The sequence below is a fragment of the Salvelinus sp. IW2-2015 genome, linkage group LG8 (assembly GCF_002910315.2).
Source record: "Salvelinus sp. IW2-2015 linkage group LG8, ASM291031v2, whole genome shotgun sequence".
In the NCBI taxonomy this organism is placed as follows: domain Eukaryota; kingdom Metazoa; phylum Chordata; class Actinopteri; order Salmoniformes; family Salmonidae; genus Salvelinus; species Salvelinus sp. IW2-2015.
In genome coordinates, this window is record NC_036848.1 from 9,671,551 (window position 1) to 9,677,408 (window position 5,858).

Below are 5,858 nucleotides of genomic sequence, written 5' to 3' on the forward strand. Positions count from 1 at the left end.
GGCACCGTCTACCATACCCTGCTCAAAGGCATGTAAATCGTTTGTCCTACCCATTCACCCTCTGAATGACACACATACACAATACATGTCTCAATTGTCTCAAGGCTTAAAAAGTATTCTTTAACCTGTTTCCTCCCCTTCATCTACACTGATGGAAGTGAATTTAACAAGTGACATCAATAAGGGATCATAGCTTTCACCCGGATTCACTTGGTCAGTCTATGTCATTGAAAGAGTTGTTTTGCATACTCAGTGTATTTTAGTATTTATTGAGACTTCACCTGCCACAAGAAACCAGTGAGACAGGACACAGTGACAAAATAAAGTAGTACATACCTTATTGACTTATTGTCATAGCATWTCAACTGCTTATGATACATGAATTGCTAATAATTACTGATAACATTGGTAATAGCTGAGATATGGTCAAATGGGGGAAAAGACCGGAGTAAAGAACATCAGAGTACGTTCTTGKGAAGGGTGTGGTTCACAATTTGGCTTCTCCCTTTGTGGTTTACAGCATGTATAGTACAGTCATGGCTAGMGCAGAAACAGCGCTATTTTCCCAGCAACTTTCACTGGTGTATGTTTATTGTAAGTGTCATCAATAAGGGATCCTAACTTTCACCTGGATTCACCTGGTCAGTCTATATCATGGAAWGAGTTCTTCATGTTTTTTATACTCAGTGTAGTTGCAATGGGATAGGTATGAACATTATATGCCACAATAATAAGGAGTGGCAACTAGTAATACCAGTAGCGGTAGCTATAAGTAACTATTCAGGACGGCCTGCTTGTGTGGCACTTGAAAGAGGAGTGGATTAAAATGGAGGCGGGAGAGAGAGCTAGCCTGCTACAGCTGTAATCGGCAATCAAAATAAATGTTCTATCACAGCGAGCATATTATTTTTGGAGAGCCCAAGTGATTCTGAGTTCGGACATATAAAGTTCATATTGAAAACTATTTCTTCGATACATACTTTCCGATTTTACGAACTCGCTTCCTTATTTAAATCACTTGCGCTGCTCACGCTGTGAAGTCCACAATGTAGAGGGGAGCTGAACAAACGCTGTAGGATTTCTACATAGCATATGTACGACTTCTGCCTAAAGTAAACATTGCCCATTGCCACTTTMTCAATGCCATTTCAATTCACTTGCATTTGTGTGGAATAGTGCAACAGTCAAAAAGCCCTACACAAAGGACCCAGGCCTAAGATCGTCAAAGGCAAAGATTCGCATGACAGAAGGCGTGAAACCCTATAACACTTCTGATCATATCTCGGACCATAACCAAGGGTTTGACCCAAAACAGCCTTTATACTGAAATAGAGTGAAACTACAGAAATACATACTGGGGAGTGGAGGGGTAGGGTAGGACTTACCAGGTACTTCTTTAACTCTTTGTAGTTGGTGATGATACCATTGTGGATGACAACAAACTCTGGGGAAAAGAGAGAGAGAAAATACATTAAAGATACTGTACAAAATATGTGTAATATGATAATGTGTGCCTCAGGAAGGACATGGCTATGGCCAACTGAAGTAGAACCTGTCTGTCTGTCCTCTGTCTTCTGTCTGTCTGGCCGTCTGTCTGGCCGTCCTCTGTCTGTCTGGCCGGCCTCTGTCTGTCTGGCCGGCCTCTGTCTGTCTGGCCGGCCTCTGTCTGTCTGSCRGGCCTCTGTCTGTCTGCCTGGCCTCTGTCTGTCTGCCTGGCCTCTGTCTGTCTGCCTGGCCTCTGTCTGTCTGCCTGGCCTCTGTCTGTCTGCCTGGATTTCTGCATTGATTACTCATAAAATGTGGTATGATCTTCATCTAAGTCGCAATAATAGACAAACACAATCTGACTAAACTAATAACACACAAACAGATTTTTATTGAAGACATTGAGTAATCCTTCTCAGTGCAGGATGGAAAAAGTAAGTGAACCTCCAAAAGGTATTTGGAGTCAGGTGTTTCAATTAAGGAGATGAGATATGAGGTGTGGGTTGCACAGGTGCCCTGCCCTTTAAATAAAGCCACACAAAACCTGGTTACTAACAAATCTGTTCTTCTCCAGAATGATTGGTTAGTGTGAACCATGCCTCGATCCCAAACTTTCAAAGGACCTTAGAAGACGCATTATAGAGATGCACGAAGCTGGAAAAGGTTACATTAGCATTGCTAAAGACCTTGGTGTTCATCAATCCACAGTAAGACAACATGTCTACAAATGGAGAAGATTCATGACTGTTGCTACTCTCCCTAGGAGTGGGTGTCCTGCGAAGATCACTCCAAGAGCACAAAGGSCCATCCTGAAAGAGGTGAGAAAGAACCCAAGAGTAACAGCAAAGACTTCCAGAAAACTCTACAAACAACAATAGTCTGTGTTGATGTGTCCACTATCAGAAAAACACTGAACAACAATGGTGTTCATGGATGGACACCACGAAGGAAACCGTCTCAACTTTGCCCAAGACCACCTGGATGTTSKATAKTGCTTCTGGGAAAATGTGCTGTGAACAGATGAGACAAAAGTTGAACTTTTTGGGAAAAATGCACAACGCTATGTGTGGAGGAAAAAGGGCACTGCARACCAACACCAAAAACTCATCCCATTTGTGAAGTATGGTGGAGGGAGCATCATGGTTTGTGGCTGCTTTGCTTCCTCAGGGCCTGGACACCTTGCAATCATTGAGAGAACAATGAATTCAAAAGTGTATCAAGACATTTTACAGGAGAATGTCAGGGCAGCAGTCCATGACCTCAAGCTTAAGAGAGGTTGGGTGATGCAACAAGACYATAACACAAAGCACACAAGTAAATCAACTAAAGAATTACTGAAAGGAAGAAAATGTGTGTTTTGGAATCTTGACCTTAACCCAATTGAGATGCTGTGGCATGACCTGAAGAGGGCTGTGCAATCAAGACAACCCAGAAATATTGATGAACTGAAACAGATTTGTAGGGAGGAATGGTTCAAAATTCCTCCTCGACGTTGTGCAAGTCTTATAAGCAGCTACAGGAAATGTTTGGTGGAGGTTGTTGCTGCTAAAGGAGGATCTACAAGTTACTAAATTCAAGGGTTCACTTACTTTTTCCAGCCTGCATTATGAATGATTACTCAATGTCTTCAATAAAAATGTGAAAAGTACATCTGTTTGTGTGTTATTAGTTTAGTCAGATTGTGTTTGTCTATTATTGTGACTTAGATGAAGATCAGACCACATTTTATGAGTAATCAATGCAGAAATCCAGGCAATTCCAAAAGGTTCACAAACGTATTCTTGCAACTGTATGTATGGCATGTGTGCGTATGTGTGTGTGTGTGTGCGTATGTGTGTGCAGTGTGTGTTACCGTTGTTCTTGTCGGAGCGCTGGGGATGGCTGTTGAGGGCACTGGGTTCACCGTGTGTGGCCCAGCGTGTGTGAGCAATGCCAAAGTGTGTGTCCAACTCCACCTCCAGATCCATGCAGCCTTTCTCTGCTCACAAGACACATCAAGATCAATGCCATGAGCATGTCATTTTACATGTATGGCAATGACTGAACAGTAACATGAAAGGGAGAAACATTGCATCGGTCAATTAAGGTGCATTATAAAGCACTGTGATAAAGGGTGAAGCTGACAGGACTACGGAAGTGTAATTCAACCTTTTAGCATTACCTAGTGTAGCAGGTGTAAAAGAAAGGCCTGAAACTAGATCCCCTACATACTGGTCTTGACGAGAAGAAAAAAAACMGTCGGGGGAGGTTCTCTTCAGCACTGTTCAACCAATCCAGTAAATGTGGAGGAGGAGTTAAGATGGAGTGTCGCCAGAGACAGTATAGTACGTAGGTTTAGAAACTCTGTTGTGTCGCCTTGTTAACGTCGAAAAACGGAAGTCGCGTCACACGCTCTCTTTTCATTTCCCCTGAAAACCGGAACATCCGGTTGTTGGGGACTCAGCAGAGGCTACCCTTACCGTAACCCTACACTGTCGCCTCTTTCATTAGAGAGGTATTAGTTATGGCAAAGAAGAAGGGAAGTAAACTGGAAGGGTCCTGAGGTAGAAGGACAGAGGAGTTAGCAAGAAGAGAGAGAGCTACAGACTATAGAATACTTTATAAACACATAATAGTGACGCTGGACAACAGGAATGTGATGGATGTAGGTAGTCATGAGACCTACTGTAGAGCTCTTCATCCAGGGCCTTCACCTTGCCTTTCTTCTTGATGAGAACAATGTTGCTGTTGTCTTCTGTCGTTGTCTTCTTGTCGCCGTCCACAGCGATGCCTGAAACCAGAGAAACAAGGCAAATCTATACCAATACCAACCTTAAACCAATCATCATCAATGCAGGCTATATTAGCTGGCTAATAGGCTGCAGGGCCAGTCAATGAATCAGGTCAACTTTAACTGAGACAATAGTCATGACAATGTGAAAGCTTGTTTGAAAGACTCCAAATCCTAATCCATTTTAAACCCTTTAATGTGATTGAATGATCTTCCCTGAAATCATTAGGGGAAGAGTTAAGTTGTTAATTTAGGGCAAAGAGCTGATTACTGTAGAACCCCTGTGAATATTAACCAGCTGATTACTGTGGAACCCCTGTGAATGTTAACCAGCTCACATAGAATGACAGGTAATGACTGTGTGTGTGTGTAGCATAAGGTGAGGCTTAGAACAGAACTAAAGGCTACAGATTCTCTCCTCACGAGGGCTCTCTACTACTACCTTCTCTGTTATAAGTTCAACTCAGACTTATCTGAGCGTTGCTGACCGATGCCCTGTTCCAAATCAACCCCTAGCTGTAGCTATGAACAGATAGTGGAAGTAATAAGGTATTAGAGCTAGATGGAGTGTCCACACCAGTTTCAGACGGAGCATGTAATGTCCACACCCCAACTCATCTTACCTGTCCTACCTGTGTGTCAACTTAGCCCTGATTCCTGGACCTAGATCTACAATGCACTCATCAGGATGATCTATAACTGACAGCAACTGGCAGCTTTCAACTGCCTTGTAAGTGATTAGATACCATACCTTCAGTATGACCACACAGAGCATGTACAAATACTGTCTAACCAGCCCGAAGCACACAGGGCAGAAATCAGTAGTCCTTAGGGTTTAATGATGTAATAATGCTTTACCATGAGTTGAGTTGTGCTATAAGCCTTAAACTGTCTGTACAGTTACACAGTAAGGCTGGATACATTAATAGTGTGTGTGTGTGTGTGTGTGTGTGTGTGTGTGTGTGTGTGTGTGTGTGTGTGTGTGTGTGGTGTGTGTGTGTGTGTGTGTGTGTGTGTGTTGTGTGTGTGTGTGTTGAGTGGTTCGATGATACCCAAGCGACAAGGTGAAAGATCTGTCGATGTGCCTTGAACAAGGCACTTAACCCAATTTGCTTTAGGGGTGCTGTACTACTATGACTGACCGTGTTAAAAAAACATATTTCACTGCAAAAATTAACTGCGAAAATAAAACATATTTATTTATTTACCTGCTGAATCATAGCCTCTGTTACTCCAGCCTCCGCAGTCCCTTCACCAGCGTCTCAAATATTCTCCTTTCTGGTGCGAGGCACACCGTAATTCAGGTAGGCAAAGATCCTACAATGAAGCCAAGTGTGAGAGAGAGAGAAGAGAGAGAGAGAGAAGAGAAGAGAGAGAGAGAGAGAGAGAGAGAGAGAGAGAGAGAGAGAGAGAGAGAGAAGAGAGAAGAAAGACCGAGAGACCGAGAGACCGGACGAGAGAGACAGAGAAAGATAGCAAGTGATACAGAGACATAGAAACAGACATAGACAGAGACAGAGACAGAGAGACAAGTAGAGACAGAGACCAGAGACGATGAGGTCTAGAGATGAACATAGAGTCCAGTGAAGAATATAGGAGGATA

The 5,858-nt window shown here is 43.0% G+C and overlaps 1 pseudogene; it reads right to left on the bottom strand.

The window, feature by feature from the left end:
* The window catches only part of LOC111967114 (glutamine--fructose-6-phosphate aminotransferase [isomerizing] 2-like), a 62,588-nt pseudogene that overhangs the window by 36,235 nt on the left and 20,495 nt on the right, over nt 1–5,858 (bottom strand).